At 41.4% G+C, this 24355-nt stretch overlaps 1 long non-coding RNA gene across 1 annotated transcript; it reads left to right on the top strand.

Moving 5' to 3' along the window:
* Nucleotides 1-3909: 3909 nt before the first annotated feature.
* Nucleotides 3910-8108, top strand: LOC131589303 (uncharacterized). Its single transcript, XR_009279705.1, has 3 exons — nucleotides 3910-4181; nucleotides 4558-7433; nucleotides 7572-8108. It is a non-coding gene; the product is annotated as an uncharacterized LOC131589303 (long non-coding RNA).
* Nucleotides 8109-24355: the final 16247 nt, after the last annotated feature.

The following is a 24355-nucleotide window of genomic DNA, read 5'->3' as shown; positions in this document are numbered from 1 at the left end:
TCCCAGCTGTTTCAGTTGTAACTTCATCTCTCTAAGAAAATAACTATACATTGCAGTTTCCAATAAAACATAAAACAATTTAAATTAAACAATATTTAAACCTAATAAAATTAATTATAACAAAAAGAAATAACAAAACCTTAAAAGAATATCAAAGTTATAAAACTTAAAAACATTCAAGCCTAAACATAATAAAACTTGACTATTCTTAATTCATTAACACTTAATCTATATTAAATAAAAGCATAATCTTATTCTGTTACTACAAAAAGCAACTAAAAGTTTGATATATACCTTTTAAACACAATATAACAATAACATGGATTCACTAGAAAGATTATAAAAATGTAACAAATACATCACAATTCTATGTCATCTAGCTTTGAGAATAACTCACAATAACTGCAAATGTTACTAAAAACACTTATTCATAACAGGAATTTGCCTAGTATATGCTTAAGTTGGTTAGGACTTTAAAGTGCAGTTTTTCTAGAGAAAAACCACAGCACAGGATTTGGCAAGTTGCCATTCAGCTTTTGTAGCCCTTTTCAGAAACATAAAGTCCAATTCTTAATTGAAATCCAAAATCCAAATTGGTATATATGCAATTATATGTGTTTTATATAACAAAAGGACTCACATAGAAATTACCTTATTAAAATTGTGGAGAAAACAAGCAAATAGATAATGTATAGTCTAACTTAACTTTGTCTTGTACAGTAAAGTTCTCTTAACTAATTATTTTTTAAACCACAAATCTCTTCTGTAGATAACATTAACTGGAAAGTTTTCTTAGAAGCTGTAAATCATACCAGATTTTAACCTTAGGTTTTAAGGCTAATTATTGCAAGGTAACCTTCTGTTAATATGTTGTAATGCAGTTAGGAAAAATGGTATGACCCAAAGAACGTACCCCCAAATATGTAGACTTGTAAGTTCTTTCCCTTATTTTGTTCTCCCCAGTTCCCCTAATTGGTTGTGTAAATTCCCCCCACCCCTTCCCCCTGCCTTAGAAAAGAAGTGCTTATCAATACCTCTTCCTCTTTCCCCCCTGCAACTTCACTCTGAAAGATCCCAAGAAATAAAGCTGCAATTGCCATCTCAGCAAAGGGAAAGACCCTTGTTTTTAGGGCCTCCTCTGCCAAGCTAAAACTATCTCCCCAGCCTCCCTGGCCGCTGTGGGGTGGACAGAGGTAACAGAGAGGCTGGGGACGAAGTTATAATAGCATTAATATTCACCTTAAACACCCTTTTTTGAAAAGAGGCCTGTTGTGAATTCATGTTGTAAATATTGGCTTTTCACAAGTATTCTGATAAAGGTTATATGCTATATGCTTTTGCTATATTCTTTTCTCTCTTATCAAGTTATAGGCTTAAACAGGAATTCTGAATGGTAAGGATGTGTTTCATCTGGACAAGGCAAGATAACTCCAACAGGCAAGACAGTGGGAGGACCAAGCTGTTTCCAACAGAAGGACAGTGGAAAACAGGCTATTATCAGCAGCAGGAAATGGAGAGCAAACTGTTATCAAAAAGTCGGGTACCAGGACGTTGGTAGGGGGGAAAGATATGAAGCCCAGCTGCCCTCAAAGGAAGGATGAGGGGCCCGGGCTGTTATCAACACTGACCATTTGCAGAAGAAAGGGAACTAAACTCCAATTAATGCTGACCAGCTAGAATAATGATGATCAGCAAAAAAAAAATGTACAAGAGCATGTTCTAAGAAGGCGGAACCAGGGAGGGGACATGCTTTGAATATGCATTAAACCCTTACAGCAGGATGGGATAAAAAGGGTATTCCCAAGATACCAAGTGTGCTCTTGGCAGCGCGCCAAGGCACCCGGCCGTAACTCTTTGCTTTATTTTATGTCTCTTATTGTCTTTATTAAACCTTTTTAAAATTTTACAGGAGTGAACTTTGTTTTTCACAGGCCTTTTTAAGCTTTCAAAGAATCACAATAATTTCTCTAGTAAAACTCTAAAAACTGCAACTGCATAAATTCATAATTACCTAAAACACAAAATTAACTCTAAAAGGGTATATAAAAACATTTAAAAAACCAATGAATCATGACTTTTTAACAAACTGGGTACTATCTCAGTGCTTTTTCTTAGAGAGGGAGTGGGGGGGTGGACTGCCCACTCTGCTGCTGCTCTCTGCTGCTGTTATCTTTCTTCACATTCTCCACATACTCTCGCAGAGAGGAAAAAACGGAGAGAAAGAAAAAAACCTCACAAAGTTCACTTTAACAAATGCAGTTTTTTCTCTCAATTTCTTTCTTATTGTTTGCAGTTAGAGGAAAAAGGGCACGATTTTACAAAAGCAGGCGATGTTACACAAATGTCTCTCACGGCCAGGTGCTAACAATGGTGACCATTGCAGCTTATCAACTTCTAATTACAGTGACGAATTTTGAACTAGATACCACATAGTTCATGATTTTTTGGCTATTTTGTCTCTCTTTGAAGCTGTCTGAGCCACTTGTTTCTGCTCAATTGCTTCTGTAATTGTTCAGCGTGGCCTTGGAACGTTTCCTGCACTGCCTCTGCTCTGGGGATGCCTTTGTTCTCTGCGCACACCTCAGTGCTCTCCCATGTCCCCCTGGTTCGGGTGGAAACCAATCTAAATTTGGCTTCTTTTCTTCCAGGGTAGTAAAGTTGGAACTTAAACAAGATTGTAGTGTTAAGAGTGACTCCAAAAGTGAAGCAAATAGTTCAGGATGTATCACATCCTGCTGTAGATGAACAGACTCTGCCTGCTACTTCGATGTTTGATGCAAAGCTGCTTTTTCTTGATAACGCTGTACTTTGTTTGCACATAGTGTCTGCACAATCTGAGCTTGCAGCTGTTGCACGAGCTGTTTTACTTGTTGTTGTCTCCCTAATAGACCTTTTTTAGATGCACCATTACAATTTACTGATTCTTCTCCTGATGGTGTTTGCCTGTCTGTTGAATGTATCAACACGCCTAGGGGGGAGAGGGACGTCCTGCAGCTTTCCCCAGTGTTATAAATGCAAAGGCAATTTTGGATTAAAGTGAAAAATAAAAGATTTATTATAAAACAATTTTGATAAGAAACAGCAACGAGAAAAAAAAAACACAATAAAATAAGCAGCGCAGCGCTGGGTGGACAGGGTCTATACCAAAGGTATAGGTGTTCCCAAATCCACGTTTGAGCGCTCTCAGGCTTGGGGTTTTATAGGATTTTTAAGTCCTCAGGCTAAAATTCCGAGCAGGCTCCATTCACCGAGTATTCTTGATTGTTCGGTGAATAGATTTCCTGGCTTGGAAGAATAGACCTGACTTGAGTCCGGACAGAGTCTCCTCATATGCAAAGAGACTCTGTATGTATTTTAATTCTGAGTTATCAATGTGATCCGGGGTTGGTGCTGATGGAAATCTCGACGGAGCCTTCCCCTTTGTTTCCAATGATTGCTTTTTCAACACCGGGATGTTCAGGTCTGGCAAGGCCTATCTTTTGGGGCTTGTCTTTCTTTTGTCGATCAGATTGTTCCCTACAGGAATCTGCAGGGCGTTGCTTGGGTCCGGAGGCAGGTAATTTCCCCCAAGCCAGCTCCATTGTCATCTTGATTATCCGTGTCCTGTCTGTTTGTCCGAGTTGATGGGTCTGCTTGAGTTCGTTATCTGGGTGTGGGTGGCAATCAGTGGTTTTTCGGAGAGAATCCCGTTCTCCCCCTCCGCAAGGAGAGGCCTTTTACATTTCATATTTTTATATCATTGCAAACACATTTGTCTTAGTTATAGCCTTCGAATTTTTAATACAAACAATAATTTATTACACCCAGTGAACAGTAGATGGTGGCTGGCAATCTGGGGCTCTGATTTCTGATGACGTGTGAGGCTCTGCCTGCCTGGGGCTGGCACCGTCTCATTCTGGAAACATTTCTACATCCGCATTCGGCGGAGCAACTTCCGGTTTGGGCTCCGCTGATGAGGTCCCGCCCCAGCACACTCCTGAGATTTTAAAAGTTCCGATACGGTGCTACACTGCCTCCCTGTGAGCCCCTTCGCTGGCTGAACGTGCCCAACTCCAAAGAAAGCACCCAGACGGCTGATTGACGTGGCAGGAGGTGACTGCTGCGGCATGTCCGTCTCAGGCCATGCCATGGCTTCTACAGTGGTGGCTATGACCCTGGACTCTGCCTTCATATCTTTTAAGGTGTCCAACACAAGTTTCCATATTGAACCGAGCGCTACTATGTCTTTACTCTTTCCCGTGATTGCCGTTTCCCACATCAGAGCCCTTATATCCGTCCATTCTTTCACTGCAAAGAGCAGTGGGGGCACTGCTAAATGCCCGTGATTTTTAGCCCATATAATGAACTTATCCAGGTCCTTTTCCCTGGCTGCTTCACCTCATTTAACGAGAATACTCAGAAGCAGTTTTTTAGCTGCTGCGAGCTCCGTTTCCATTTTTGTGCGGCCACGGTGGGGGGAGGGTCACGACCCCTCACTTACTCCTCCACCTCTCGGTCTCCCCCAGCAACTTGAATTCTAATTCCACGTCTAACCACAACGCGTCTCACTGTGCTCAGGTTGCCTATCCGGTACCAATCCGCGTCCGTGGCTTCCCGTGCCCAGATCCGCTCCGCTGGCTCCAAAGCCCCCTGCCTGCAGTGTCCCTGTTCAAAGCGCCAGATATTGCAAGACTGCCAGCTTTTTCACCACTCTTCACAGAAGTAAAAGTGAACACCATTTGTTTCTATCTTTAGCACACCTTTTATAGGGTTCTACAGGGTCTGCGGGCTAAGCAAGCCACCATTGGCTAATACACACAGGTTTACATTTTTTGTCTTACACACAAGGATATTGTTTTGCTCTACTCTCTCTTCTGCAGGAAGAGTTCAAGGACTTTAGCCTTTAATCTCACGACTTATTTCAAAGATTGGTTTGTGCAGACAGGCTTTTACTAATAAAATCTAGGTACACCAGGCTGTGTTCTGCATCTGACAGCTGTCAACTCTCCCAGCACACCAGAGCTGTGGGGCATTGGCAGGTGTGTCACTACTGTCTTACAGCCTTGGATGGAGGTACCCACAGGATAGCTGTTGTGTCCCCCAATGCTGTATGGTAGTGTAATAAATGGAAATAATTCATGCTAACTAAATTGTAACTATTTGGAAAGTTATAATTAGAAACAATCAAAGGAATTAGTTTTACAAGGCAGATGTACCCCTTTACAGATGTTACATGTTAAAATTAAAGTACAGGATGTAGTTTTGAGATAAGTAATGCCCCAAGACAAAATTGACCTTGAGATGGATAAAGTTGGAACAACTTTAGGCATGGGGCCTGAAAATTATAAAATGTAAGACTAATTAGTGGAACATAATGCTTACTTACATAACACAATGCTTAGTATGCATGCGCAACCTGTAAGGTTATCCAGAGGACAACAAAGATGAGTGTAAGCCTTCATCCAAAAGACCACCAAAAGAAGACTGAAGACCCCCTAGCACCAAGTGAGGCAGGCCCCATGAAGAATAGTGATGTAAAATTAAAGAATCGGAAATAGGAGGAGACTTATGAGAAATATTAATGAATATGTATAAGCATATATTATATAAGTTTAATTTGAATTGCTTTGTTTTGGTGCATGAGGTAGGATGAGAAGCCCTCCCCGTACCATGGTCAGTTTGCTTATGCTTTAACCATACTCAATTACTTGCAAACTATATTCATATATATATATATTTTTTTACTAAATGGTACTCTTTTACTGAATTGTATTTCTTTTATACCAAAATTGTATTAAATTCACTAAATTGCAATTGTATTCTTGTATTCAATTCACTAAATTGTCTTGTTATTAAATTGCTATTAACTCAATAGACCTAGTTGTCCAAATTTTAATTTCATTTATAACAGTGGGTCCTAGCAACAGTCCTGTGGTGTCTGCAGATGTCTGTACCTCAAGGGGTGATACTGGGCATCATGAAGGTGGGCTCCATCCTCACTCAGAAGCCCATCTTGGTCTGCCTCATGTTGGCGAGTTGATCCTCAGTGGCGAAAGCCCTGACAACCTCTAAAATTTGCAGCTCCCTGTCTCAAGTGTCAGAGCTGGTACGTAGAAATTTTTCAGCTTGCCGGAAAAGCTATTGAAGAGAAGCCACCTGCAGACAAACTGTTGGAGCTGACATGCTTCCCAATGTGACACAGGGAACATCCACACCATCAAGAGAAGAAAGGATAAGCACTCTCACAATGCCCCCCCACCCCCAATAGTCTCTTGGGACCTACTTTACTGATAAGTGCATGAGGAAATGGGTCTTTGGAGTCTTAAAAGAAGGATTGGAGATGGCCAAATGGCAGACTGAATTCTAAAAAGGAGGTTTAGTCCCCAACTTTCAAAAACTAAAAATGAAGGTTTGAGGCCAGAAATGAGCCTTTGAAGACACAAATGAGGCTTTGGACCTTGAGACATAAAAATAATGCTTTGGACCCTCTAAATGTGTCTTTGAACCCTAAAAGCATAAACTTTGTCAATTATGAATTGCTTTTTAGAAATTTAGAAAATCTTAGCAATTTTGTAGTCTAAAAATGTGGGTTTGGACTTTATTTGTTCTCCCAAACACATGTTCTGGTGATTTAAAATGTGTGCAGTTCTCTCTCTTTGTGAGGATTACATCATATAAATAGTGTCTACGCCTGAAAAACTCAGAGTTAAATCTGGAAAATAATCCTCTGGACCTTGAAAATGTAGTTTGGGGTCTAGTTTTTAAAAATTTCTTTGTTCTTGGGATTCAGATTCAGATTCTGACCCTAATCATGAGGGGGCTTGAACTAATATTTCCCTGTGTTATAAACCCTGTTCTCAGTACAAATCCAAAACATAGGCCCCATGAAAGGTATTATGAAGAACTTTAACTTAATTACTGGCCAAACCAGTACTACTGTTCCACATAATCCCTTAGGCCTCTTTAGGAAACTAATAGGACTCCGGGATGGATCTTGTTTGCATAGGTTGCCCGCTGGCAACACTTGTTCTTTCCTCTGTAGATAGTATGCAAAAGCCCCAGGTATGGGGTTTAAAAATACATGTCATTTACCCCTGTCCTGGGGTGACTTTATATATCTATTGCGTACTGCACCTTTAAGATAGCTTTGGGAGCTGGGGGGAAGTTGAAACTGCTGGAGGCTGATGGGAGTTTTTTCTCCTGACCAATTACTAGCCATTTCTGAGAACTGACAGCAGTTCTAACCATTGAAAAATGAGAAGATGTAAGTCTGGGAATTTCTGGCTCTCTTTGATTTCTGGCTTTTGAGGAGGTAACAAGGCTCTGATTCAGCCTGCCCCCCCCACCCCAGGCCAGACAAGGCTGCGGGTGGGGGGGCGGGAAAAAAGCGGAGCCGGCCGGCTTGACGCGGTTTGCAGTTTGTGCCGCTGCTGAGTTTTACCAGAGACTGCCGAGTAAGGAGAGGCCATAGCAGACAGCTCCAGCCGCTGCTCTGGCAGAGATAACAAAACCAGCTACAAGGCCTGGGCAAGATTTTAACCCTTTCATTACCCAGATGAAACTTGCAGATTAATCTTTTTTTTTTTTTGCAGAGAGAGAGAGAGAATGATCAACATGGAAAGAGACCCTATAAAACTATCAAAGACAGTGAAGAAAGGAATTAAGCCTCAGAGGGGGTAGAGAAACAAGGAGATGCTTTAATAAGCTGAAAAATTTCCTGTTAAAGACTATGGAGATGGACAGTAGAGTTCTGAGAAAAACTCCTTTAATTCATGATAGAGTATATTGGGAGGAATGGAGTGTTTCAAAGTGTAGATTTTGAGCAAATGGTGAAGTAGTTGTGATACTGTGAGATGCTGGGACAGAGGGGGAGAAGTTTTTGTCTCTATGTTGTCATGTGTACAAGGGAATGGTTGGGTCGTGGGGGAGAAAAGGGTTGTTCTGGAGGTTTTATTCTGGTTTCTTGTTCTTGTAGTTTTTGTTAATAAACTTTCTTTATTCCTTTTAAGTTTTAAGCCTCTATTGCTCTTGCTCTAATCTATATCACATAGCAAGAAATAAGTAAGTTTTCTAGTGATTTTTTTTTTGCTATTGCTTTAAAATCATGACACCCCACTCCCTTGCCTCCTCAAAATGCAAGAAATGCTAGAACACTGACAATCAAAAAGAATAAAAAATCAAAAAGTACCATCTTTCTTTGACAAAAAGTACCTAGTAAAACTCAAAGTCAACCACTAAAATTCTTAAGTTAAAACTACAAAAAGTCTAAAACCAACTACACTCCAACAAAAAAAATAAGATTTAATAGCCAGAAAAAAAGTTCCAACTGCTTCAGAGGTGATTGGAACAGAAACACAACTCCTTCTGGCACCCAGAATACCAGTGTTAAAATTAATGTTCAAAACAAAAGTTCCCTCTATCCACCATAGCACCAATCCCACATAAAGCAAGTAAATTACTCTAATCACACAGCACTCCAGTATTAAAAAGCTAAATCAACCTAAGATCTTAAAAATAGTTACAAATTAGCCTAGAAATAAAAACTTTAGTCTCACGAACAAAAAAAAAAACTAACATGTACTAAAAAAGCCCCACCATACAACCAACTATTGTAGTATGTTTATTCAGTTCTGTTAAAATTGTTATTATTTCATATGTTTGGTATGTTCCTGGTTCTCCCCCATTTACTGCTTTGGTTGGTTCCAGTTGTCTGTTATGGAAACTCCTCCCAGTTTTCCTGAATGTTCCCCGTCAATCACCTTTACCCTGCCCCATCTCCCCATCCATCATTGTAAACCCCACCTCTCCTTCCAGCTCCTTCCATGTACATCATCCCTTCCTCAACACGTTATTGGTTGTTATGTTATGTTCCCGCCTTCTTTGTATCCCCATTGGTCCCTGATATTGTAGCCTCCTCCCCTTACCCCTCCCTCCATGAGCTCCCATTGGACCCTGGACTGTGCCTGCCCCTGAGATAAAATCAAGTGCACAGAGGTGCTCAGGGCTCTCTTCGGTCCTGATTTGTCCAAGGCCAGACCCTTGTGCTCATCCCCCCTCCCAAATAAACCTGTTCCTGGGAAGTACAGCTGAGTGAGTCTCCTCCTTCCTTTTGCCATCACCCACGACGCCTGATCTGGCAGAGCCCGGCAGGATTCGGTGCTCTGAAGGTTCTGCAGTGGGATCGCCTTTCCCCTGCAGTTCCCCACTCCTGGCGACTGCCCATGCCAGAGTGGCACTGTAGAGCTAGCCTGGAGAAGCATCACCAACTACCAACAAAAAACCCACATTATGCTCTTTTTACTAATAGTTCTTGTCACATCATAAAAATAAAACAAAATTAAAAAACAACCATATAAAACCTTACAAAAGTCACAAAAACTACTAAAAAAAATAAACCAATTTAATCTGAAAACTAAATAGCTGTAAACATTACTAAGAAAAAAAATACCCAAAGCTCTACCTCTACAATAGTTCATAAATAATAGCCAATAGTCTCCAAAAATTTCTAAAAAAATTTTAAAATGCCCTAATTAACAGCACAAAATAAAGCAAATTTGGGCTGCTTAAAAGTAAGAAACATCACTACCAAGATAAAAAATGGTCTATAAAAGTTCACCATATAAATAACTGTGTTCCCAAGAGTACGGCTAATAAAAAACACCAAAACAGTAACAAATAAATCAAGCTACAAAAATAAAAATGTCAAAAATAAATTAGCAACACAGAAACAAGTTATTCCTAGCTTAATAAGTCCATGAGGCCTCAGGTTAGCAAAGTAAAAATACCACCTATATGTAAGCACAAAACCAAAGAATAAATTTAACCTTAAACAATATTTCTCAAATTATCTACGACTGTGAGACATGTACTACAATCAAACAGGCCAAGCAAGTAAAACCCCTAGTATTGAAGTACAAAACGCTCGCGGTAAGAGACTTCTCCAGGGTCAAGCTGTTCAGGTATAAGCTGTTTATTATAAGGGCAAAGAGAGCGAGACACCCATGTCCGCCACCAGCCTCAGCGTTCATGTGGTCCTGGGGGAGGGGAGAGAGTGCAGGGAGAACAGGAGAGAAGAGGTTAAAGATGGGGAGGGAGGGAGGGATCAAAAGAGCATGAGAGAGATCGGGGAGAACTAGGGAGGCTTAGGAGAGAGGGGGAGGACAAGAGAGGGGTAAGGGGGGGAAAGAGTGAAAAACAAGAGAGTAAGAGCAAGAGAGGGAGAGAGGGAAAAACGAGAGAGAGAGAGCGGGGAAAAATTAAGAGGGTAAGGGAGGGAGAAACTAAGAGGGTAAGAGCAGGGAAAACGAGAGGGAAGTTCCTGTTGCAATACAATATATGTCTTTCTATAGTGAATATTTTAATTCCCAGTAACCAATCACTACAAGATACACCCACTAAAGATTTTACATACAGGCTATAAGAGTCACTACATTAACATACAGTGTTGCATTTCAAACTCTAAAAGCTTTACAAATTCTTCCCTTGCTTCTTGACCTTTGGACTTTGTATCAGCAGAAGGACATTGTTTCATCAACAGGGACTCTCCTTTAGCTGGCTAGGCTATTGTTTTTTGGTCATATAGTAACTAGTACTCAGCATCTTATGACTCAAAGCAAGCTTTTATTTCTATTTCGATTCTAGGCTTCATGTTTTCAGAATCTTCTGCCAATCACATTCATAAGGTTTTCCTGTTTCATCCTCCCCAACACCCTATAACATAATAAGCAATTTTCCAAATATAAATATAAGGACGTCTGGCAGATTAACTACATCACACTGCCTCAAACCCACCAAGGCAAGTGCTATGTGCTCACAATAGTAAAAACCACCATTAAATAGTTAAAAACCTACCCTACACCTCACAGTACTGCTCAAAGCACCATCTTAGACCTTAAAAAACAAGTTCTTTCAAAACATAGTACCCCTAAAAATTTTTTCAGAAGCACTTAAATTTGCCTTCTAAAAAAACCCCATTCAAATATTTTCTGCTAAATTTGCCCTAAACGAAAACAAATACACTAGAATACTAGAAGCAAGATTAAGATTTAAATAAAATTGATATGGAAATATTGATAAATAAACTAACCACTGCAACTAACACTTTAACAAAACTAAAGCAACCTCTACACTCATCTCTATTAGCATTAAGAACTAGCCAGTAGCAAGTCTCAAAAGTGCTACCAAAATAAGAATAAACTAAAGACCAAGATCATAAATTAATAGTAAATACACAATATAGCCCAGAACAATGTATCATTAACTTTTAGTTATATGCAAGCACAGTTATACATATAATCAATAGCCACTTTAATTAGAAGTGAAAAAAGTGAAAGTGCTTTTCCAATTAAAGTATGAAAGACAATTTAAAATAATGCCATGAATTTAAAAAAAAATTCAATCTTAGCAGACCCTAATAAATTTTACCTACAATCCTATTACTAACATAGTTACTGCCTTTATACTTACTATACAGTATATATGTTATATATGTGCCACAATATATGTTATCCATCCCATTACTGCACTGAAACCATAATAAGACAGTACTCTATCCCTCTAAACATAAAGTCTGGGCCCATATAACGAATAAGAAGTGGCACACTGTAAACTGAAAGTCTTATATTATCCGAGAACAACAAAAGTTCATTTGTGAGAACAATCAATACTCAAGACATATGTCTAAACACTGAGCAAAGCATTTCCCACTTTGAGGTCTACCCACATACTAGTCAAAAAACTGTCCTTGTATATATTAGTCAAAGGTGTATATATTTAAGAATGTATAGGTGTATGTATATGTATATGTATATGTATATGTATATGTATATGTATATATTTAAGAATGCTTGTGTTTTTGTAAAAAGAAATAATAATAATATAACCTTACCTATTGAATATCATTCTAATTTTTGCATCTATAATTTTGTTAAGATTACTAAGCATAACTTTTCATATTTAGCAACAGTTGTATGCCACCAGTTGATAAAACCTAACTACACAATATATCACAAATTATCACCTACACCTATTAGAATGAATCTTACATTAGTGAAGCAAATAGAAACAGGCAATAGATTGGGTACCCAAGACTGTGCAGGAGACAGACAAAAGGCAGACCAGGGGGGTCTGTGAAGAGTCCATAGGAGAGGACATGGATGTCCAGAGGGGGCTGTAAAAGACAGTTGAGAAGGATCTTGGCAAATCTCACCAGTAAAAACCACTTTGGGGTGTGATGAACACGTATATATATAATAGTTTTGGCTTTCACAAATATTAAAATGGATGCAATGTGCTGTGCATTATAATATAATGTTAACTTTTGCAGAATGTCTCGGTTTTAGAAGACAGCTGTCTGCTAGGGAGGGCAGGAGCCTGCCTTGGAATGAAAAAATGTAGACCCCCTCCCTCCGAATTATTATAATTCTGAAATCAAGGGGCTCTCAGGCAGAGATCTGGGGATAGGAACAACAGTTCTTTACTATTTATAACAAGGCAAACAAACAACAATAACTACAGCATTAGCAAGGAAACAGAACCAAGGACCCCGTGACAGCTTTCTCGGCTGAGATGGGAAGGGATGGAGGAGAGGCTTTGCTTCACAAACCCCCTCGGGCGGGCAGTCCTGGTGCTCCTGCAGGGCTCTGAGGAACACACAGCTGGAATGTTAGCATTCAGGTGTGGACTCTGTGTCTAACTCTGAAACAGAGAGCCTGTAGAAATTACAGGCCACATAGCTCCCTCAGTCCTGCCTGAGAAGCTGGCCTGGGAAATTCATGGAAGAATTCAAAACAATCCTCAGAGACAGAAAACAGCCTTGCAGGTGTTGTTGTCTGTCCCTTGTTTTCTTTGCAGGAGAAAGTCAGGGGGTGGTGAACCCCACTGACCAATGATGGTAATGTAGTAGCTTACTAACCAATAAGAGTTTCCTTTCTGTACTTTCCACGTATCAGTCTATAAAACAGAACTAAAGTAATAAACTACGAGAAATTCTCCTGAGTAACTCCTAGAGAGTCTGTGTCATCTCTTCCCAGCCGGTCCTAATAGAGCGACATTCAGGAACACACATAATCACGAATGAAGGTGCTTTATTGAAGAGCTCTGGGTGTCAGGGGTACACATACCCAAATCTGACCCAATTTGGTTTTAAGGTGAACATGTTTTGTACTCTATCGTTATGCAACTTACATATTAATTATTAAACTTACATTGTTCTATTGTAAGCATTGTTTTTACCCAAGCATGAATTTCTCGTGATCCCCCTAGCCCCCTAACATTGTTCCTTACATTCTTTAATTAGATCTAATCACATCTAACAATTGTATCATTTATCATATACTGATTACACAGGTGCAGTTTGACCTGATCTTTAGCAAGCACAAGGCCTAACATTTCTCAGGGCCTACTTTTCCCAGGGCTTTCCAAACCTAACTTTCTTTCTAAGTCTCCAAATTTTCTAAGATTTTAGAACCTTTTACTATCAGGAACAGCAGGGATGAGCAGAGATCCTGGGCCGGTGGCTGAGGTGGATCAGCAGCTCTGCGGCGGTGCCTGGCACTGCCACACGTCCCGGCAGGACATGGGGTGCGAGGCCACCAATGAAGAGGGAAGAAGGAGAAGAAGCAGCAGCTCCGTCTGGGTGATGGAGAAATTCCCTTCTCCCCACCGCAACAGCTCTGTGCCCCAAAGTTTCCTTCTCCGAAGCTGAAGAAAGCCCACCAAACTGTCCCCACCCTCCCTTTTTCCTGCCCCCTTCTCCCCCTGTGCCCCGGCTGAACTCTTTGTCTTTTCTCAAGCACCCACCAAGTACCTGCAGTTAGGTTGTCCCAGCAACCAATGGGTAAAAATTCCACAGGCAAGCCAGAACTAAAAAAAAGAGACACCTAACCCACAACACAAAAGTAGCTATAGTTGTGAAATAATAGCTAATGCTTTTAATTTTGTAACTCACAATAATTAAAGTAACTCAGATATATTTGTGAAGTAGCTGATGTTGATTTAGAGTACTTGTGGTTAATTTGAAATTACTGAAATAGCTAAACAGTCTGCATGGTTGGATAACATTTGAGGAACGAGTATGATGTGAACCCCTGCTACTGACACTTTGACTATCAACAACTGTCATCTGCTGAAATCATGACACAGAGGGCCATGAGGAGGTGACACACAACCCTCAAAACCACATTCAAGATTACTGCACATGCTCCAAAAAGGAGGATCAGAGGAAGGACCTGAAAAAATGCTAAAAATTTCCTGGAACATGTAAATGAGTTCAAAGAAATACTTGAATATGTATCATCATTTGTTGTCCTGGGGTGAGTGTGATGTTAAATTGTATCCCCATTCATCCACCTAGCCCAGAAATACGTTTTATATCCTTAAAACTTCATCTAAGAGTAGAAGTGAGTGGAGAAGCACTGAGTCTGTTATCAGAGACTGTACTTGCTCCCCCCGCATCCTGGGACGGAGTTTTGAGTACAGCACAGACAGACAACAAGGGACAAATCCCATTGCCTTTCCAACTAGCCGAAGTGGAGAGGTCTTCCTGGACTGTTTTCTTTCCCTTTTCCTTTAAATGGATCAAACCTGCTCTGGACTGGGGACTCGTGGGAGCACCAGGAGCTTGCACCCGCGGACTACAGGGAGCCCAGCCTGGGCAGCGGCATTTTCCAGGACCAGAAGGATTGATAACAGAGTGAACACCTGCAGGAAAGAGACCCTCTGAATTTTGTCATCTCTTCAGAGCAGTGAGAGGTTTTGTAATTTGATATTGTTCATTCTTGTGCTGGGTAGTGCTGCGCCTGTGAAATAAACAGGTTTTTTCCACTTCTCTCAGAGAAATCTCTTCCCGAACTGGTTGGGGGGGGGGGGGGCGGGGGGGGGGGGGGAAGAAAGGGGCCACGTGGGTTTGCTTCCTGGGGGGGGCCTGTTGGAGGTTTTCTCCCAAATTTGCCCTAAATCAGGACAAATTCCAAAATACCTGCATTCAGGTGATAGATCTCCAGATCTGTGTGAGGGAAGTTTCACAAAATACTCCCTGGCCTGAGGGAGAAAATGTGTTTATTGATGGGTCTTCAATGATGGTAGAAGGGAAACGATTTACAGCATACTCTATTGTGAGTGGAAAGCAATTAAAGGAAGGGGGAGAGGTTACCGCCCACTTGGTCAGCTCACTCAGCAGAGCTGTGTGGGCTTGTGAGAGCCTGTGATTTATATTGGGACGAGACAATGAGTGTTTTTACTGCTTCTAAATATGCATATGGGGCGATACATGCATTTGGGAAACAATGGATAGAAAGAAGCTTATTAACTTGCAGGGGGAAGATGTTAGGTCATGAGAACTTAATCTCCCACCTATTGGAGGTGGTGAACTTACCAAAAAGGGTGGCAATAATACACACCAAGGGACACCAAGCAGGGTGCTCAGAGGAGGCAATAGGAAACCAACTGGCTGATGAAGAAATTCAGAAAGCTGCATTGTTGCCAGAAATCTTTAAGATCCTCTCCTTGCTCCCAGAAATTGCACCTCTGCCAGAAAAATTGTCTTTTCCACCAGAGGAACTTGAGATAATTTGAAAAAAGTGGGGCAAAGGGTAAGTGGGGAGAATTGGTTTACAACGGATGGCAAACAGCGGATACTTGTTATAGATATATATATTACTGGTTTTTCACAATTATTAAAATTAATGTTATATGTATCATGTTGGAAAACTTTGCTGTACTAATATAGTTTCTTTTATTTCTGTTATTGATAAAACTTAGAAATAGTGGTGTAATACATTTATATATATATATATATATATTTAAAGCTGTAATATGGTATTAAAATAAAGACTGTTTTTGTTAATATAACCCAGAAGCTGAAAAGATAGTCAGAAATTTCCCCCTGCATTCTTAGATTATCTTATTCAGATGAAGATAGCAGTGACTGTAGTTACATGGGAGCAATTTTTTGAACCTCTGTTATCAGGGAGTGTGAGATGCAAAGGAGCCAAGAAGATTGATCTACTGGGGAGGGGGGAGTTGAAGCTAAACAAAAGAACATCTAAAACTTAAGAAGAATGTTTAAATCATGCATAAGCATTTATGAATATGCAAGAGACTTCTGTTTTTAAGGGACAATCCTTTGTTAGTAAAGTGTGCTCTTGGCTGAATGCTGAGGCACCCAGCCATATTTATTCATTTTGCTTTATTTGTTTCTTTGTCTATTTCTTCTTGTCTTTCTATTAAACTTTTTAAATTTTATATTAAAAAACGAGAACATAATTTTTTACAATACCAAAAGCTCTGGCCTTACAGTTGTTTAAACAACTTCATGAAGGAAGTCCTTGGGGCTTCCAAGGACTGGCAGAAGCTTTCCTCAAAATGTAGGCTGCTGTGGGTCTTTTTAGTCTGTCAAAGCAAGCTATTGAGGGATGTTCGACTTGTGCTAAAACCAATAACAGAGTTACAAAGAAACTTGCCAGTAGAGGGAGGCCTTAGGCTGCATGTCCTTTCCAGGGATGCCAGATGGATTTTACTGAACTGCTCCAAGTGACAAGATTAAATATCTTCTTGTAATAGTGTGTCAGTTAACAGGGTGGCCAGAAGCATTTCCAGGCGTTTCAGCAACTACAGGATTGGTTAATAAAGTATTTTTGGAACAAATAATTCCAAGATATGTGATTGTGGATGCAGTAGGCTCAGGGGAACTTATTTTACAGGAAAAATTCTTCAAGGAGTTTTGACTGCTTGTAGTAGTTTAGATTTGTTAGTTTGTGTTTCCCAGACAACACATTAAATAATGTGGTGGTTTTTAGCTCTGGCTAAAATCACTACAGTACTTACTTATTTCTTGCTGTGAGATATGGATTAGGAGAACGGCAAAACAGGCTTAAAACTTAAAAGTAATAAAGAAACTGTATTAATAGGACTACAAGAAATAAGAAACCAGAATAAAACCTCTAAAAACTTTTTCTGCCCCAACCTAACCTTTTTCCTTTCCCAGCTGACACCATAGAGACAAAACGTGGGATGTTAAAGCAGTACCAACTATACAATAGTCTTTTCATCAGTCTCTGTAGGGAGAGGAGTTTTCTCTTGTCATTTCATGGAGAGTTCTCTACAAGAAAAACAGTTTTCTTGTGACTTTTCATTTCCATGCCTGGCAGCCACCTGAAAAAAAACTCTGTCATCATGTTTTCTTCCCATTTTCACACTAGTCTGAGGTGTGTTCCTGGGCCGTGAACTCAAGGGGTATTATTTTAAGGATGAGTTATTCAAAGGCAAAGGTTTTCTTCATCTGTCTCCGTGATCATTTCTGGGAACAGAGGTTTTCTTCTTTCCCTTGGGGTAAAGGGTCTTCATTAGCTCTTACTTCTCTCTCTCTCTGTTCAGGCATCTCATGGGATCACAGCTACTCCACCATCTGGTTAGTTTTATCAACAGATACTTTTGCTCAGATCTACAGTTTGAATACTTTATTCCTCCCAATACTCTTTCATTAATTAAAAGAGTTTTTCAGAACATTATTGTCCATCTCCATGGCCCTACCAAAAGAATATTTCAGCTTATTAAAGCATCTCCTCATTCTCCTTCCATCTGAGGCTTGACTCCTTCCTTTACTGACCTTGATGTTTCAGGTTGTCTCTTTACATGTTGATTGCTCCCACTTTCCTCTCTCTGGAGAGGGGATTAAGTCTGCAGGTCTCATCTGTGTAGTGAAAAAGTTAAATCTGGCCCAAGCCCAGAGCAGATGAGCAGATGGGATCGCTTCTCAGCCTGGAGCCGTCTGTACGGACCATGGGTGGGGGTGTATCGGCAAGATGTCAGCAACTGTGGCCCAGTCTAGCCTAGGGCCAGGGGCCCCCTGGGGAGGGCTTTAGCCACCCCACTGGAATGGGACCCAGAGGGTTTCCTGGGAGGGGCCACAGCTCGGCCCAGTCTGGGGCTGGGGGAAGCCCAGCAGTCTCCATTCCCCATCCGGGAGCCACAGAAGGCTGAGCCCAGCCCCTGCCGGACCTCACAGGCCATGGGGGAGCGGGGCCAGTCGCACCAGAGCTCCACAAGTAAGACACATGTTGCCTGTGACTATCAGTGGAAGTGGCAACACCAGAATGGAACTCGAACCCTTTTCAGTAAGTTCTGGTCCAGATCTAACAAAACAGATCTGGGATGTAACTTCAGGTGGAAACCTCATGTGGGAGCTTGGAAATGAAAATACTGTGAGCAGAAGAAGGGGGAGTGTGTGTAAAATTAAATGATAGATGAAAGGTGGTGAAACAAATAACAAAAGGAATAAGAAAGTTAGCTCATGTACTGGTCCAAACATGGAAAGGATGGGAATGGGACATGTTTTCATGGTTACCTGGTGAACTGAGTTAAACAAATGCATTTTTTGTGCTGTAGCAACTCTAATTTTTACCATACATGATCTCTTGCTTAGTAAAACTTATTCAACATGCGATCAAAAGGATGCAGGTAGTAGCCATGCCTACTGATCCAGAGATGGCTACAAAAGGACAGAAACTGATGTCACTGCAAATAATTGCAAAACCAAAAAAGACCCAGGAACAGGAAATTAAGTCAATGATAACTAAAGCTTATAAAGACAATTATTAAAAAAAAAAAAAAATAAAAGAGGTGGGATTGAGAAGAATGATGGATTTTCTTTACAAACAGGCTGTGGGTCTGCTGGTAGATAAAACTATCACTGAGAGATAAAAGAAACAATGGGAAGGATTCCACTGATTGATGAATGGAAAAAAGATATTTTCCTTTGCAAACAAACTGTAGGTTTGCTGATAAATGAAATTGGATATTGAAAGATGAAAGAAACAATGGGGAAAAACCATAAATTCCATAAGAATTAAAAATTAAGAGGGAGAGTTATACATTTGAGGGGAATCTTAGGTATCAGGCATTCCAAGAAGTCTGTACCTCTCAAGTACCTCAGCCAATGGGGAAAGAGAGAAGGACTGGATAAATTTGGATAAAATGGAGGCTGTGTCCTCCAAAAATTTGAGAGATCCAGGGGAATGTCCCATGACCTCTCCCTTTATTCAAAAAGTAAACAGACTCTCCTGTCTCCTTTTTGGACATAAATCTCTGCTGTTTGTGGATTAATTTTCCAGACACTGATAGACACATTAACTTCTCAGTCTAATTTGAATTTTATATTAAAAGGGGAACAATTGTTGTAATGTTCTTTTGATAAGTAAGAAAGGTGAGCAGGTGCATTCTGTGTAAAATAACACAGGAATTTCCCTGAGAGTTTGGTCAATGTATGAGCTGGATTTGAAAAGTATGAGTTTCTGATTATTCTTAGTTGTAAATGTGGTTTGCTAAGAGGGAATTTGATGACTGGAGTTGGGAATGCGAGTTAGTGTTGTGAGGGGTGATGAGGATGCTAGCACTCTTTCGATATGGAAAACTGGATATGGAGCCTCTCCACATTACTCTAAGGTGACCTGGACAACTGGTGTCTAAAAAGCCAAGGGAAGGAAGGAAAGGGTTGCAGCCTGTAGTTAAATCCCTGTTAAAGGCAGATCTTTTGGATCCGTGTATGTCTCCCTAGAACTCTATTATCCTGCCAGTTATGGTGCACAGTAGGTGGGGCTGTTGAACCCAGGCACTCCACAGTGCCAGATCCTTGTACTGTCTTGAGCCAGGTTCCCTCCTCACATTGCTACTAAAGACTGGCTCCTATCAGGAGAATGGGAGGAGGTAGTAGGGGAAGCCACTCCAAAATTGTTCCATTTTCTGGCTGCAGGGAAGGCTTGGAGTGTCTAAAAGGAAGGCAGACATGATAGAGAGAAAGGTTGAATGTTTAGGGTATATTTGGACTGAAGGCTTGGGGTGTGTTGGCACAGAAGGGGTCCAGGGAACCTTGGAGATGCCGTTGCCCAGGACTGAAGAGGAGCTGTAACAATTTTTAGAATGAATAGGTTTTTGCAGGACATGGATTAAGGACTTTTTATTTTGTGGCTTTTTAACCCAAGATAGTCCCAATGTTGTTGTATAGATACCAGAAGAAAAGCAGAACTTAAGAAAATTAAAAGAAAGGCTGATTAATGCCCCGGATTTAGCTCTTCTAGGCCCAGGAAATGAATTTGAATTGTATGTGGGTGGTTAACAGGGCCAAAGGAATTCTAGTGCTAAAATGTTTGTGAAGCAAGGGGGTGGCCCCACAGTTTGCTCTGATGGTATCTGAGGCTCTGTTGTGTGCAAAATTGTGTAGCCAAGCTGTGTTAATTTGGCATGGCCTGGTTTGTTGGTAGCAGGAGTGTGGGACAGACAGGAGAGCTTTTTTGAGAATCTCTGATGGCTCTGAAGATGGACATGCTGCTGGTCCAATTAGAGACATTGGTAATGCCTCATATGTGACGACATATTTGAGAAGAAAATCATAACAGCACACACGCAGTTTTTTCCAGGAGCAGTGAATCAATGCTGACAGGGGCCAGCTGTGCTGTGGGCAAAAGGGCAGGGGTGGCAGCAGCAGCTTCACCTTCCCAGTGCCCTGCATGAGGAGAGGCGTTCAATAGAGACAGCACGACAGCAGCAGCACCACTGTGCAATGGCAGCAGGACTGCATGGACAGCAGCGGAAACATGGCAAGCAATTCCCCAATGTGGAACCTAAATGAGATCAACTTCTTGGCACTGCGGGATCCTGCAGGAATCTTTGAATTAGTAAAACTTGTTGGCAATGGTACCTACAAGCAGCAGTTTTCTTCTCGTCAGAGAAGAGAACAAGGTGAGAACATGTGAGGGAGAACAACATGGCGACACCAAGGTCAGTGGGAAAAAAGGAAGGGGAGGAGGTGCTTCAAGCTCCACAGCCAAGATTCCTCTGCAGGCCATGGTGAGGACTGTGGTGAAAAAAATTGTCCCCTTGTCATGCGTGAAGTCCATGGAGGATGAAGATATCCACTTGCAGCCCATGGGAAAAGTGGTCATGGTGGAACTGGTGGATGTTAGAGAAAGCTGTGATCTAGTGGGAGACCTGAATAGAGAGGATCCCTGCTTCCAAAGTTAGAGAGAGAGGGCCCTTGCTTCCAAACCGGAGTAGTCTATCCTTAGGGGACTGCCCCCCATGGATGAGTGACCCATGCCACAACTGTTTTGGGACAACTGCCCATGGGAGGGAACCCAATGCGCAGCAGAGCAGACTCTCCCTGAGAGAACAGAAGATGATCTTGAGTCACAAACTGACCAAAACCCCCACACCCTGTCTCCCTATGCTGTTCATGGGAAGGAGGGAGGGGCTTGAGAGGAAGAAAGGTGTTTCAATGGCTTATTTTACTTCTCATTATCCTCTTCTGACTCTGCTCATCTTTTTCCCTCTCCTTTGCCCATCTATAGCAGGAGAGGATAAGAGAATGACTCTTGTGGGTGCTTGGTCTTTGGCCAGTGTCAAATCATGACACGTGGCAACTTAACCTTCAATACTACCTTTATCTGCAGTGTTACCTGCACTGGGTTTTTGGACATAACAAGTGCTACATATGGCTTTCCATATGCAGAGAGCATTGGAGATCCTGTCACGTGTCGATGGCATAGCACAGTTCTGTGGAGACAGCAACGTTATTACAGATGTACATATATAGCACACCAGGGCTCAGCACTGCTCAGACCAAATATACACAATTCCACACCATGTGTGGTGTTTGGTCCCCTCCTCTTTAGTACAGGAGAGACATCAGCCAGTAGGAGACACTGCTGCAGGGGAAGGATGCACAAGCACTCACTGCTTAGGCAGATGCTAGGGGCACAAAGCACCTCAGCCTGGGCAGAAGGCTTTACACAGCCCACCAGGACTGTGTGGGGTTTCATCCAGGCTCTTTTTTCTGAAAGCTGTCAGGAGGAGACACCATGGACCACAGTGGAGAGGAGAGACCCAGCAATGCCCCTCCAGCCTGCTGCTGGCCTAGCAGCAGCTGTAGCTGAAATGATCTAGAAGACACTCACAGCCCATACTGCATTTTTGAACATGCCCAAAAGAAACCCATTCGTTGCCTCTGACATTCACTCAGCTTCAGGCTACAGCCTGCCTATACACTCTTGCAGAAGAGGATAAAGAGCCACCAACAACTGCAGTAGAGCCAGTGTTTGTATATCCAGACCCCACTGGAGAACACACTCTGCACTTTATGGAGTGACACCACTGCTTCAGCAGTGGGAATACAGATGTGAGCCAGGCAATATATAAAACAGAAAAAAATAGGGGCAAGCAGTCTTACTTGTCAGCGTGCTTCTGCTATCCTTCTGTTACTAAATCCCCCAACATCGTCAGGATAAGTAAAACCCTCTAACATAGTCTTTTCAGTGAAAATAAGTAAGATATTACTTTATCCTTGGTCCAGAGGTATATGTATGGCCAAAAAAATTCCAACCTCCATACAGACATCAATACAAAATTTTTACTTATTTATACACTGCAAACAAAGAAATTAATGTTATTGGTTCTAAATTACATAACTCTTTCATAATTAGTATTCCATCTTCTATTGGCTGATGATTTCTTGCTTCTTATGCTAATTAGACCATATTTTTAGGTTTTTTTCGTATCTTTTTCCTCCAGTAGGGACTTTCCAACACATATACTGAGTCTTTGTTAGTCTCCTCTTTATCTTCTGGTTTCCGCAAAAGGTCCTTGTAATCCATAAATTCTGCAATCTAGATATCCAGCTTCAACAATATATCTCTCTCTCCCAGGCTTTTTTCACTGAAGCATATCAGAGTTAGTTTAGCAAAATGTAAAGTTTCAGTAATTTTCCCAAGCTGTGTTCCCATAAATGGAGCATATGATAACTTTACTAAATGCTGGCTAAAAGTGGTTTAAGACTAACTCACTACATGTAACTTACATACTGGTTATTGTTCTTTTTTAAAAAATAATTAGAAGTTAATTAAACTATTAATTTAATAATTAGAAAAGTTATATAATTTCCAACAATTGGATCTAGGAAATGGAGCAGCCAAAGCACACAGTTGTATCTGACTGTAAAAATGTAAAGTAAAAAGAAACAAAAAAGCCTGGGAAATCAGAGGCTCTAGTTAAAATGACACCTCCTGTCTCAATCCCCAAAGCAGAGGGAAATACATCTGCAGATGAGTACTCCAATGCAGTTACCATCACACATACCATTTGTAACTTGCATCTAAGCTCTGTCTTCTATGAACCAGGAATGTTGTGTGGCTGTTTTAACAGGTTGAAGACATTCCTCCTACCTGACTCCAAAGGCAGAATGATGGACACTCCTTTGAGAGCAAAGGCTGCAATTCCAACGCATGATGCAGAGGTCTGCTGCCAGTGCCTCCATCCAGACAGAGCTGCCAAATGGAGGTGCTGCAATGAAGATCTCTCATTGCAAGAAATGAATAGGTCTTTCTCTAGGGCAGGGACAGGCAGCAGATCTACCTGCAAAAGGTGTGCCCAGGACCACCTGTGGCAAGTGATTGAGAAAGGCAAGAGGCAGCAAGAAAGCTGTATAGTAGCAGGAAGGCTGAGAAGGAGTTCTTTCCCTGGAAGGAGAGAGTTAGCTGGTTGCAAGCACAGTTTGCAGTAGACCTTCAGCACAAAGCCAAACAGCAAGAGACTTCTCCAGTGATACACATAGAAGGGGAGAAGACCAAGAGAACGCACACAGAAGGAAGGAGGGCCAGTGTGGAAGGATGGAACAGCAAGGACCTGCAGGAAGAATAGTCTTCCCCAAAGCCACAGGTGCTCTTGCAGAACTTTTCCAGAAGACAGAGGTGCCCTTGAAGAACCTTTCACTGCTCTGCAGGAAAGACTCAGCAAGTGAGACACTGAAGATGAGTAAGGTAACCCCATCTACTCCCCATATAACAACCAGTTATATGATCTGCTCCCCATATAATAATTATCACAGCTAAGAGGGTAACAGTAGGAGGAGACTCTCTTCTGAGTGGTATGGAGGCACTATTTACTGGTCTGCTGTACTCTCTAGATTATGCTGCTTACCATGGACTCATATCAGAGATATCACTGAGAGACTACCATGCCTTGCACAGTCCACCATTACCTGCTGCTGTTGTTTCATGTGCGTGCCAGTGATACAGTCAAGAGCAGTCTGAGCAGCATCAAGAAGGATTACAGAGCCCTGGGAGCAGCTGTAGCTGCTGACTCTGGAGCACAGGTAGTTTTTTCATCAATCTTCCCAGTCAAAGGGAAGTGGTTTGAAAGAGCCAGTTGAATCTGGGGAATCAACAGATGGTTACAGTACTGGTGCCACAGCCAGGGATTTGGCTACTTAGACTATCAGACTTGCTTTGAACAACCTGATCTCCTGGGGGCAGATGAAGTCCATCTGTCAGAAAAATCAAAGAACACTCACAAAATTGCCAAGCTAGAGAAGAGGACTTTAAACTACAGT

This window comes from Poecile atricapillus, chromosome 28 (assembly GCF_030490865.1).
Source record: "Poecile atricapillus isolate bPoeAtr1 chromosome 28, bPoeAtr1.hap1, whole genome shotgun sequence".
Taxonomy (NCBI): domain Eukaryota; kingdom Metazoa; phylum Chordata; class Aves; order Passeriformes; family Paridae; genus Poecile; species Poecile atricapillus.
Note: the sequence above shows the minus strand (reverse complement) of the source record. Positions and strands in the feature narration are given on the sequence as shown.